Below are 13,539 nucleotides of genomic sequence, written 5' to 3' on the forward strand. Positions count from 1 at the left end.
TACTATGGGAAGAGCAGATACTCTGTGGGTGCATTTGTAGGTATATGTGCATGTTTACGAGTGTTGGGTAATTTAATGTGTGCTGTGTGAAAGGTGTGCCCATGGGGTGACAGTGAGTGGTGTGAATGCATGGTTAGCGTTGTAAGTGCTGGGTGGAAGGTGTGCCTAAATGAGTGAAAGGTAAGTGGGGTGCCCATGTGGCAGCAGGGTGTCCAATATGTTCATGGAAAGGGAGGGTGAGCTGTGTGAGTGATGGGTGAGCGGAGTGCCCTGTGAGTTCGATGAGTGGTGAACCTGTGTCAGTGTAAGGTGAGAAGTGGGATTTGTGTGAATTCAGGACAGTGTATCCCTGTTCGCTCCAAATAACTCACCATCTCGTTGACGATTGGCAAGTGAAGTTTCTTGTGTAATTTAAACTAGGATTATTGTGACATCAATAAGTAACTTGAGGGGAGAAAATAAATCATCAGTTGATAATGCAACAAAATGCCACCAAACATGAGACACCAACCCAGCAAACATAGGGTATCATCCCACTAAAGATGGGGCATCATCCCACCAAAGAAGAGACGTCATCCCACCAAACATGAGGCATCATTCCACCAAAGAAGAGACGTCATCCCACCAAACATTGGGTATCATCCCACTAAACATGGGGCATCATCCCACCAAACATGGGGCATCATCCCACCAAAGATGAGACGTCATCCCACCAAACATGAGGCATCATCCCTCCAAACACGGAGCATCATCCCACCAAAGAAGAGATGTCATCCCAGCAAACATAGGACATCATCACTCCAAACATGGAGCATAATCCCACCAAAGAAGAGACGTCATCCCACCAAAGAAGAGACATCATCCCACCATACATGTGGCATCATCCCTCCAAACATGGAGCATCATCCCACCAAAGAAGAGACGTCATCCCAACAAACATGGGGCATCATCCCTCCAAACATGGGGCATCATCCCACCAAAGAAGAGGCGTCATCCCACCAAACATGAGGCATCATCCCACCAAAAAACAGGCGTCATCCCACCAAAGAAGAGACGTCATCCCTCCAAACATGGAGCATCCTCCCACCAAAGAAGAGATGTCATCCCACCAAACATGAGGCTTCATCCCACCAAAGAAGAGAGGTCATCCCACCAAACATGGGGCATCATACCACCAAAGAAGGGACTTCATCCCACTAAACATGGGGTATCATCCCATCAAAGAAGAGACGTCATCCCTTCAAACATGGGGCATCATCCCACCAAAGAAGAGACGTTATCCCATCAAACACGAGACATCATCCCACCGAACATTGGGCATCATCCCACCACATCTTGAAGTGGCTGTGGAAAGATAGAGGGTGGCTGTGTGCCCCTCTACTCCCAAAGTTCAGCCCAGATCACTTGTGAGCCACCAAAAGAGAACAAATCTATCGAGTTTCAGATTGGAAAAGGAGTTGTATGTCAGAATGTCAAAAATATTGTTTGCCATATTGTTGTTTAAACATCTTTAACAAAAAAATATTGCTGCACTGGGTGGTGATTTTTTATTATTAACTCTAAAGAGGCAATCGTTTTGTAAACGTTATTTAGAGCATAATATTTTTATCAGTCGATATTTAGGCCACGTTATCCTGGCACCATACTTTATAAGGACAGAAAAGAAAGCGAACATAAATTGACAACAGTGAAGCATTTGACTGTCGATGGTTTCCCTGAAAGAACTGAGAGTAACTGGCTTCAGCACAACAGGGAAGCTAGTTTATGTCATAGCATTACTAGCACACAGACAAAATAAAACAATATATGTTTCTTTTCTTGGCTTCTTGATGGATTGAATAGGGAATTACAGATGCTAACAGTGTGGACCAAAACCTTTTGTTTTAACAAGTTCATGTTTCCGTGGTCATAACAAAGGGTACATTGTGCTATAAACAGGGACCCTGGAATTATGCGATTGTGCTACTGCAGTGAATTGCACATGATTATAGATTTGCCGCATTTGCCACACAATCCATCATCTGCTGCATAATTTGCAGATTTTAACAACAAAAAAATATTTTTCTAGCTCAAACCATTTGCGGCCCATGCAGATAAGCATGGTGTGGCAGTGCGAGCGGTGGGGGACGGTTTGGAAGTGACAAACAATGGAATAGGGTACATAAATAAATAAATAAAAACACTTACCTTGCTCGTGCCGCGTTGGTGATGTGGCGAGAGCAAGGTAAGTGGTTTTATTTATTGATTTATTAATTTTCCCTATTCCGTCGTTTTTCACTTTCACTTCTTCCCACCCCGCCCCCCCACCATGCGTACCTGCATGGGCCGCGACTGGCTCAAATGGTTTAAAAGTTAACAAAAACACAGCAACATGTGTTGTAGTGCAGTCAAAGGCTCATTTGAAATGTTGACTCGTCACGTTTCTATAGCTTTTTTTTTTTTGGGTGTTAAATTGGTACTAATGACTTGCAACTAATGCACAGAGAGTGATAATAAGTTTAAAAATGACAAAATAATGAAGTATTACTACCCCAAAATGTTCTGCATAATGCCTCATAATTTGTCTTTTCTTGCCCAATTTACTCATCCCTGCTGCATAATTCGGCCCTCCCCTGCCTCATAATTCCAGTGGTCTTGGCTATAAGGTGACGCTTCTTCATTGGGTAGAATCTGATACTGACATGCTCTGTAGTTAAAATGCACCGTACATCACTAGCATGTTGAGACCACAAAGAGTAAGGGACATGTACTAATGCGCCAGGAGTATTTAGTAGTGATATTAGTACATCATTATTGATAAATTCGAAGAATATTCGTTTCCGCCCAGGGTAGTTAAAACATTACTTTAATTTTCAATTGGCACATCCAGACAGACACTGTTACTACTACATTATACATGATAGTTCAGTTTACGCCAAAGGTCTCTCCCCAGAAGATTTGTGGAGGAAGTGGGATTCAAAAGAGAAGCCGCAGGTGTGTAATTGAAACCAGGGAAAGATACATGGGATTAGTAGGAGGGTGAGGAACAAGTGCATTTGAAATGCCTACTCTATCACTAACTTTGCTTGAGAGTGGAAGAGAGGAAGACTCAGGAGTTTCTAGAGCAGAGCCACTGGCATCAAGAAGGCATGCAGTAAGCTTTCTGTGTTGCTCATAAAACCCTCACTGGTCTACTAGGACAGGGTTCTGCAAAGTTGTTCCTGGAGGGCCGGATCCATACCAGATTTTTAAGATAAACACTAAATGGAGATATACAAAAAATCTGGCATGGATCCAGCCCTTAAGGCCGACTTTGGAGAACCCTGTACTAGGATGAAAGTGTCAGTCAGCTCCCCTCGGACTGTCCTAAAATGTATGTATCTATTTAAATGAAGAAGAGATAAAGCAGACTTTGGACTGATGTATACAGCCCTGGGTTAGATTTGGTCATTCTCGTTTTCAATGTCCTAGCTGACCACATTTAAAAGAGGGGGAGTTACTAGGAAGATCAGTCTCTCGCCTTCTCTGCTGTTCGGTCACCCTGCCCGCCCATCATTCTCCTTGTACTGTCTGCTGAAACACTTGCATCTGTTCTTGAACCACTGCACAGTGATTTCCCACAGAATCCATTTCAGACATGTTTTTGTTTTGCCATCCCACACATATGGTTCTCAACTGCTTATACCTCTGGTAATAACCTGTAAACAACAGCAGCACTTTCAGCAGCATTTTACAATGCATTTTACGACTGATCATCAAATATATCAGTCAATTGAACTGAGAAATCAGAAAGGGTTACAGTTGCTAACTGTGGTCCAGACAGTTTTAGTAGGACAGACTTTAAGATTGCTTTCAACCAAGCATCCCTAGCAGTAATCAAGGAAGCACTCTCCCTCGGTGATATCGCTGCCTTTTCGGGTTGCCATCCAGGCGGTTTCTGACTGCACCAGGTGTGATAGCATGCAGTCATTAATTACCTTCGCCCAATTAGGATTATAGAATTTAAAGACAGTTTTTAATTCTTCCTTAAAGGTCAAGGAATTTTCTCACACTTTGGAGGATTGTCTAGAAATATTTGCGAGATCGGGACATCTACAGTGACTCGTCTCCCTTTTCTGGGATGTAGATACTGCCGTAAGTGCAAGAGGCAACAGGTTGAATTTGGGAAAGGACACTAAAGTTGTTGCGATCATCATTGTTAGGGTTGGCGTTCGCCTAGTGTCCTGGGCACAATTCAGGATCTCAATCCCGTTGCTTACCAGTTGGCTGCAGACTACTCTAAGCCTACATTTCTGAATGGTGAGCCAATCAAGACTGTGTCATGAGCGGTAAGTTGTGTGCTTTGTGTCAGCTTCTTATCTAGCCCTCACATTTACTACACACTTGCTGCCACCTGCTATGCCCTCCTACTCGAGGTGTCCCCGATTGTATCCCATCAGCTCAGCCTGCCCATCGGCTGGTGCTCCTCCATTCCCAAGCCCAACTAATTGGCGACCCCTAGCATCTCCGTTTGGAAAAACATTATATCTAACTTGCCGTCCTCCCTCCCTCAATCTCCTCCTGGATCTCATTGGTCATTTGGTCAAAAGGGTCTGGAGGAGGTGGTGCACTGGGAGCACAAATTGGCCTTCTATCCCTCATGCAACTGATTTGGTCTCTGAAGATTTAAAGCCCCCACACACAAGATCTCAACCAGCATTTCATGGTGCCTCATGGCAATCAAGTAAGGCCAACCATTGCTCTGGAGTTTTTGTATTTTTAGGGTACTTTAGTCTCCTTTCTAACATTGTTTAGGTGTTTAGAATCAAAGATGACTTCTTCAGAAGAAGAGGTGCTTCTACCGCTATTAATACACTTAAACCAGTTCTCAGTAAACCAGCACTTTCTCTAACCATAGTTATGGTACATAATATTGATAGGTCATAAGCTTTTATTCGATATGCAAGATATCTTATAAGCACACTTTCAATACAATCATTTTCAATTACAAAAAGCATCACTTAAGAAGTCAGTATAAAAAAACACATTTAAAAGAGATAAAAGGACATGAAGTGTCCACTAATAAATTAACTAAAAAGAATTAAATCGCTACTGACAATCTCTTACAACGAATAAGCCAACACTGTTTTAAAAATTTTGCAATTCCACATACAATTGGGGGGGATGTGTCCGTGGTTAGAATGCGTAAAGCTGTTAAGTGGCTTCGTGTACCCATAATTCGGCAAAGAGGCTTCAACCAAGTACTCCTAGGCCTTGCATAATCCGGGCATTCAAATAGGACATGCGCAACGGACTCTAACTTGCTCGGGCAACAAGCACAATTTGGGGACTTACGGCCCGCAGAACTCCAGTTTGATACCAGGGCACCAAGCGGAAGGGTACCAACTCTAAATTTAAAATAAAGGGCACGGTCAAAGGGAAGGGTAATTAAATCCAAATAAGGCTCAAATGCCACAATGTCTTTGACTAGTAAGAAGGCGGCAGTAGACTTACAATGGTTCGAGTTTGTAATTAGATGCTCCGCGGCCCATTTCCAAAAAAGGGCCTTTACAACCTCTTTCGGGGGGGCTGAACGTGATGACCAGTAGTCCCCCAACCCAATTTTCTCCATAAGTTTTTTAGTGTCTCTTAGCCATCTTATTTTTGACCAGCCACCCAGGCTCATTATTTCCCTCAGGCCATCGGCGTAGGATTTTAACTCTTCGCCCCTCCAAATTCGAGTCCATAAAAGGAGAGGGCGAAGCAGAGCTTGGTCTTTAATGCTTTTACAGCCTGTATCCAACAGCACTGGTACAGATGGAGTGCTCAAGGGGATTGCAATGATTGATTTCAGAAGCTTACTCTCAGCTGTCACCAGAGCATCCAAACGGCAGTGGCCCCACAGTTCTGCCCCGTACAAGGCTGATGTCACTACCTTGGTCTTGTAAATTTCAATTACCGGGGTGAGCGATCTCCTCGGTGAGGCCCGGTACTCCCTCATAAGAGCTCCTCCTACTCTCTTATGGTTAAGGACCATTTTGTCTATATGGTTTACCCAGGACATTCTATCCGTTATCCGAATTCCGAGATAATCGAATTCGGATACTTTCTCTAGGGCCACAGAGTTAAGCGTAGGTGGGCGACCCAGTTTCCGTGGTGGATTTAAGACTAAATATTTGGTTTTGTCCACGTTTATTATTAGCCCTTTTGCAGCACAAAACTCCTGGAAGCGCGTTAACAGTTTCTGGAGGCCTTGGGGAGTCTTCGAGATCAAAAGCGTGTCATCCGCAAAAAGCAGGGTGGGGATCCGGACTCCTCCGAGACAGGGGGCGTCGGCTGGTTCTTGCTGAAGATGTTCTACCACCCCATTTACATAGAGTGAAAATAGGGTGGGCGCCAGGACGCAGCCCTGTCTTACACCCCTAGACACCGGTATTTTCTCAGTGACCTCTCCGTTTTTACCCCAACGAACCTGTGCAAAGGTATTAGCATGGAGGCTAATGAGGAGGGACAAGATGTAAGGGGGTAATCCCAGTTTGTAAAGTACCCTCCATAGTTCTTCCCGGGGGACTAGGTCAAAGGCAGTCTTCAGGTCTATAAAGGCCAGGTAAAGACTACCCTTGCCTAGTTCCACCACCTTCCACCCCAGAAGTGCCAACCTAAACACCTGCTCTATTGTCCCCATGCCTGCCCTAAAACCTGCCTGAAAATCCGATATGATTTTATTCTCCTCCACCCAATGGAGGATCCTTCCGAGTATAGCTTTACCAGCTATCTTTTGGGTGGAGTCTATCAAGCTTATTGGGCGGTAGTTCCCCGGGGTTTCCCTACACCCTTTTTTATAAATCGGGACCACCACTGCCCCTTTCCAAGATTCTGGCACTGCTCCTCCCATCATGATGTCGTTGAGGAGAGCAGCAATCACCCTTCCCCATTCCACTGGGAATGCCCTCATAAGGTCCCCCGGGAGGCCATCTGGGCCCGCTGCCTTGCGGGGAGCTACCCACCCTATGACCCCTTCAATTTCTAAAGGAGTGAAGAGATCATAAGCATGAGGTTCAGTTACTAGTGTGAGGTTCACCCCAGCATTCAGGTCCCCGTCTGGAGGGAGGTATAAAGCCCCAAAATGTTTTACCCAGGTTTGGGGCGGGATATTGCAGGGTCTCATAGCTGCAACGGGTTTATTCCGTGAACCTATAAGAGTCCAGAAAGCCCTTGTGTCCCTACTTTTACTCGCTTGGAGCAGGTCTTCCCAGAACTTGTCTTCCCACTCCCTCCTAGCAGTTTTAAGAGATTTATTATAGGCTTTCCTTGCATCCTGTATCTCACTGGGGGATTTATGCTTTACTGCCTCAACTAGTTTTGCCTTATATACCCTACATGATTGGGTATACCAACCATCATCAAGTTTTATCGATCTTTTGTTACCCGGCTTACTAGAGTGTAGGGTGAATACATTAGTCAAGGCCTCTACCAGGGAGACAAAGAGCCCACTCGCTCTACCCACCCCTTCTAAAGGGGACCCAAGGGTTGTCACTGCATGGTTTAGGAGTGATGAAATTTCCCCTACCCTTGCCTCAGAGAGGACCAATTTCGCCCATTTTATTCTTCTACCGCAGAGGGAGACTTCAGACTCATCGGGGGGTACAGGTACCGGGATTATATTTTCCTTCCCTCTAGGACACCACCACTGGTCCATGCTTAGGGAAAGCGAGTTGTGGTCGCTTTCAGTCGCAGGGACCACCAGCATGTCCCTTACATGGGTCCATAGGTGTACATCTATTAACAAATAATCGATCCTTGAGGTGTGTCCAGGTCTATTGTACGTTGGGGCCCCCCCCCTGTCCGAATTTGTCCTCCCATTGGCTGCCCTTAAGTTAAATTCGAGACACAGGGAATATAGCTGGAGCGCCACTTCTGACCACCTTCTGATCGGAGAGATTTCCAATACAGGGATCCCCAACCTAGCATCCTCCTCGTCTTGGTCAAGGGCGACGTCCGAGCCCAAGGGCTCGAAAGTACAATTCATGTCGCCTGCAACCAATGTACGCCTCTTGTGGGGGGTATTATTTAGGATGGCCTCAAGGAGAGATATTACAGGAGACTTCCTTCCACCCTTGGTCCCACTAGCATAAACATTATAGATATTTAAAACCAGTCTCCCCCTTAGGTCTGTTAAGATAATATTCTGAATGTCCGGGCAGCCTGTAGGGAACTCCTCTACTCTGCAATCTAGAGAGGCAGCAACCCAGATAAGGAGGCCACCCAAGGGACGCCCTCTCCCTGTTTCCGAAGTTTGAGCGGAGACAGAGTGAGAAGAGTATCCCACCCTATGGACCGGCACCTTGCTCCATGTCTCTTGAAAAATACACACAGGGTGCTCATCAACCCAAGCAGCAAAATCTGGAAGAGCCAGCTTTCTTGCAATCCCCGCGACATTCCAGCTGAGAACCTTGAAAGCTAGGTCCGTCACAGCTGGAATGTCTCTGGGTGCAAGAATATCCCCGTCTGTGGTCCTCGTCAAGGATATCTGAGGGGAGCAGGGGCCTTGGAGACTAACTTTTGCGGCTGGCGTCCCACTGGTCGGGAGGATTGGGGTGGGCAGTTCTCCTATTGGGTCAACTCTACTCCCAAATTCCAGTCAGTGGGAGCTAGGTGCCCACAAGTAATTTACCCTCATACCTCCCGTTGTCCCTGCCCAATGTGACTCCCCAGTTTGACCGCAATCGGGGGAGATTAGGCTTTCTCCAGTTAAGCTGACGGCTTGCCTAGGGTAAAAATAGGATAAATCTACCATTTTAACCCCTGGAGCCCCCATATTTTTAATAGGAGTACAGATAGAGGGCACTACTCTAGGGTCTTGGAAGTTTATAATTATGCAATCCCCTTCCTGAGTTTTTTTCCCCTGCCCTACCCACCCAACTCTACGGACGCTTAAAATAATCCCATCTACATCCAAGGGAATAGGCTTGTTTGCCTTCAGCCAATGGATACACTTGTTCTTGAGTGATTGGTGATTTTCCATCTGGCCGTCCTTTAGAGGGGGGACATTTACCATGACTGCAACAAAGGGTTGACAGTCTGGCGGGAGATTTACAGGCGGAATCGGACGCACTGGATTTCTAGGGACCAATAGAGCGGAAGCTGAGACTGTAAATTGGGACATAGGTCTAAAGGTTTTCCCCATCACTGAACCTTGAGATTTGTTACATGTACCAGCCGTTTGAGTATTTTTCACTTTGCCACTGGCTGTCAGTGGCTGCTTTTGTGGGATAGGCTTAGGTTTATTTATGGCAGGCACTGAGCGTACTGGAGACTCCTTACGATTTGGCCCTGCTTTGGACGGGGGAGAAGGTTTAGGGGCTGGAATTAATATATTATTAGGGCCAACCTTCTTTAAACAGTTTGGGGACTTCGGGTCGCTCTGGGGTGGTGGTTCATTCCCCTTTGTACCCATGTCCCGGTTTTCACCCACTCTAGCTAGTTGCTTAATTGTAGTTTTGAGTGAGTGGAAGCCGTCAAGGGTTGATTGCTCTAGTTTATCTATCCTCGCCCCCAGACCCTTAACCTGTATTAGTAGGGGCCTCAGGAGACTGTTTACCTTCTCTAGGATGTTGTCAATGGTTACAGAGTCAGTGAGGTTAGAAACATTAGTGGTGTTGTCGTCTATGCGAGGTCCCTGAGGGGAGACCGCAACGACCCCTTCTATGACAACTTCACTCTCTGGCGACCGGGCCCTTGTGTTTCTCATACCTTGCCCAGAATGCCTTCTTGCTCTTTGGTAAAGAGCGGCCTGCCTAACAAGCCTACCCTTTTTACGTTTTCTTGCCTTTTTACTATTAAGCCTATTGTCCTGCCAAGTTTCGGGAGGTTGGATGTTTGGAGACACACCTTCTGGAACCCCATCTGATGTAACTATTGTGGGGACAGGTGATTTTGGTGAAGGAGGGACACTAACGGCTTCACTTAGGGAATTAGATGTTACAGTTGGAAACAGGGTACTAAGCTCACCATTTTCTACAGAAGCAGTGGGAATTGACGAGGACAGGTTTTCCAGCCTAGCTATATTTTGCCCTATTTCCACCAACTGAGGCGGGTCTATTAAATCGCCAGAAGCACCGGGTAGGGGAGCGGAGTGAACATTCTCACTAGCCGGTGTGAGCGACTGGGCAGCAACCCCCAATGATGATCGTCTTGAGGGGAGGTAGATCTCAGATAGGCGCCGCTCGGACATCGCTATCTCCTTTTCTATCACCGCTGCTACCCTGGTAATGAAGCGGTCCATTGTTCCAATCACAGGGCTCCCAACAGTGGACCCTCTTTCGCCTTCACTCCTGAGGAGTTTGCCAGAGCGGGTGGACATGATTTGAAGATCCCTGCGGAGCCGCACCCTGGCCGTGTAAATGCACCGCCGTTAAGGAGAAAGGGGACGTGGCCCAGCCCGGCCTCCTACGGCCCCGGACGGCCACAGACGGTCCCGCCCTTGTCCCGGGCTTCTCCCGGCGCGCTCCCGCACGCTCCCGCGTAGCGGAAACTACGGGAACCTAAGTTTACAGGACCTGTTTGATCGTTGGCTGATAGGCAGGGGGGCGTGGCCAGCGGGGAGAGCAGCCCAGGTGGTGCTGATTGGGCGCGCAGGGGCTCCCGGAGACTGGAGTCCCTGCTTAGCACTCGCAGCCCCGCTGGTCCTAACGCCACTCCCGCGCTCCTCCCAGTCACCTGCAGCCTGTGACCAGCAGCCTCCTCCACCACAGGCGCGCTGCGGGGCCCGCGAAGCGGGTCCGGCGAGTTGTCAACGGAAGCCGCCTCCGCCCAGCAAGGCACACCAGAACAGAGTGCACAACGTAGATCCCGGTAGGAACAAACAGCAGATCAGCAAGGGTCCCGGGTGGGAGCGGGAGAATGCCGCTTTTCATTTCCTCGGCGGGGGGGCGTGGCCAGCGGGGAGAGCAGCCCAGGTGGTGCTGATTGGGCGCGCAGGGGCTCCTGGAGACTGGAGTCCCTGCTTAGCACTCGCAGCCCCGCTGGTCCTAACGCCACTCCCGCGCTCCTCCCAGCAGTCACCTGCAGCCTGTGACCAGCAGCCTCCTCCACCACAGGCGCGCTGCGGGACCCGCGAAGCGGGTCCGGCGAGTTGTCAACGGAAGCCGCCTCCGCCCAACAAGGCACACCAGAACAGAGTGCACAACGTAGATCCCGGTAGGAACAACATTGATAGGAGTAACTCTACAAGGGGCCTTATTCTTTTCTGTTTCTTCAATTCCCATTGTCTTATAACACTTACTTACATTTAAGGTAAGTACTTAGGTGGTCTGCTCTAAACTGTACTGAATAATTTGTGTCTGTTCATCAAGACCCGGTGGTCATGCACACTTGGTGTAACTCTTAAATTCAAAACAAAATTACAAGGGGATGTCACCCTGGTGGCAGAGAAAGCATCTGATTTATCGGTGCACAGTTTGCCTAAGCTTAATGTGGGTGAAAACTTACCCGGTATTCCCCTGACTCTGACCAGCAATGAATTGAAATGATATGAAAGCTTGGCAAATGGCAACCAAGCCTTTCATCTCTTCACTCAGTCGAGGATGCATCCTGGTAGACGAACACAATGGGGTAGAATATCTCTTACTCAGAACAATGATGTCTTAGAGTATCACAGACTCAAAGAACACCAGGATAAATTATCGGGCCACATTCCAGAGCATTTTGGACGAGTACTTCAACAACAGACATCAGTACAACCCAGGATTGAGCATTGCAGAATTGGCGTGTCCAGGGATCAGCGCATTCTTGTCCACTTCAGAGTGTGAGCACCACAGGATCAGAGATCCTGGCACATCTGGATCATACCTTGCCAGATTCAGGACACTGCAGGGTCAGAGAACTGAAAATGAAACCTCCACAGGAAGAGAATACTAAAGAACACCCCACCCTCTGAGTGCCCCAGGATCAGAGACCAGAGTACCTAAGACTTGAAGTACCCAAAGGTTTCAGCACCTGTATCACAGAAACCCAAGATCTGAACTGTTGATCAGACCACCTGAGGCACCGAGCAGTCTGGGATCAAAGCCTTTCAGAATCAAGCACCTCAAGATCAGAGCACCCTCATATAATCAGAGTCTACTAGAAAAGTGCACCCCACGATTATAGAATGCCGAAATGAGAGCAACCCAGATTCAACAACTAGAGTATTTACAACTAGGAGTCCCAAGTATTAGAGCAAACTTCATCAGAGCAATTTAGGGTTGTAGCACCTAAGGACCAGAATACACCATCCTCAGCGCACTCCGTTAGACAGTTTAGCTATTGGCCATAGTACCATAAGATTAGAGCAATTTAGGATCAGAGACCAGAATATCCTAAAATTGACTTCCCTTGTTCGAAGCACACTTGCATTGGCATGTCGGGTAATTGATATCCGAGTACTCTAGGAATTAACCTGCCAAAACACAGCATCACACTCTGGAGCCATACCATTATCCGAGTTCTTAAGAATCGGGTAAACCCATGAGTGGAGCACTCAATGATCAGTGCAACCCTGATTCAGACCAACTTACATTCAGTGCATATAAGGTTAAGAACAATCTACAGCAAGATCAGAGATCGAATCATCCAAGACTTTGGACACCCAACTATCAGAACATCTCAGCATCTGAGCACTCTGTGTAATGAGCTCTGCAGGAGCAAAATATGCTATTGGAGGAAATTTGCCCTTTCTGGAGGGTCACCACAGATTTTCACCTTTTACTCAAACCTATACTTTTTGTTTCTTTAGACTCTCTGCACTCAACTCCTGCTAACCAATTATAAAGTGTCCATGCTCCCCCTTTCAACATGATGAAATTGGCATACTCCTAATTGGCACATTTAACTTAGCTATAAGTCACTAGTAAATAGTACAAAGTGCACTTAGAGCCTTTGAGTTAAATGTCACTAGTAGACTGCAGCACCCTTTGTATCACCCATAACAGTGACACGGCACACATGACTGCAGGCAGACAATTTGTAGCCTGGCTGTGAAGTTTTAAACTGCGCATTCAAACTGTCAAAGTAACCCTTTTGACTGGTCAAAACCTACATTTTATTGGTTTTTTAAAATTCTTTTTATTAAGCAGATGAGTGTCGACATTCCTGGTTACAGTAAGTGACATAATGCAAGATTGATTACACAGATACAGTTGTTAACAATAAATCAGACTAGGATACATAATAAGTTACAACAATTATGGCGTAGACGGTTCTTCAAATGAGGGAATAGTTGGTGGGACACATATATTGCCCCGATAAGCATTCCATTTGCTTCATATAGAGGACCATTTTTTAGGGCACCCACTTCCAACATATACAGTTTTTTCTCTGGCCATGCACCAGTCCATATCTGCCTTCCAGGTCTCGATTTAAGGCGATACCCCAGCTCCCCACAATTGAGAAATATTTCTTTTTGCCACTGTTAGGCCCAACGTGACCCATGTTTGATCTTTTCTATTGAAGTCAGTGGGTTCCCAGACATTTAAAAGGCACCTTTTGGCTTCAGGTCTAATTTTGAACGTAAGCACCTCTCTAATACAATCATGTATCTTC

The sequence above is a fragment of the Lissotriton helveticus genome, chromosome 4_1, assembly GCF_964261635.1.
Source record: "Lissotriton helveticus chromosome 4_1, aLisHel1.1, whole genome shotgun sequence".
In the NCBI taxonomy this organism is placed as follows: Eukaryota; Metazoa; Chordata; class Amphibia; order Caudata; family Salamandridae; genus Lissotriton; species Lissotriton helveticus.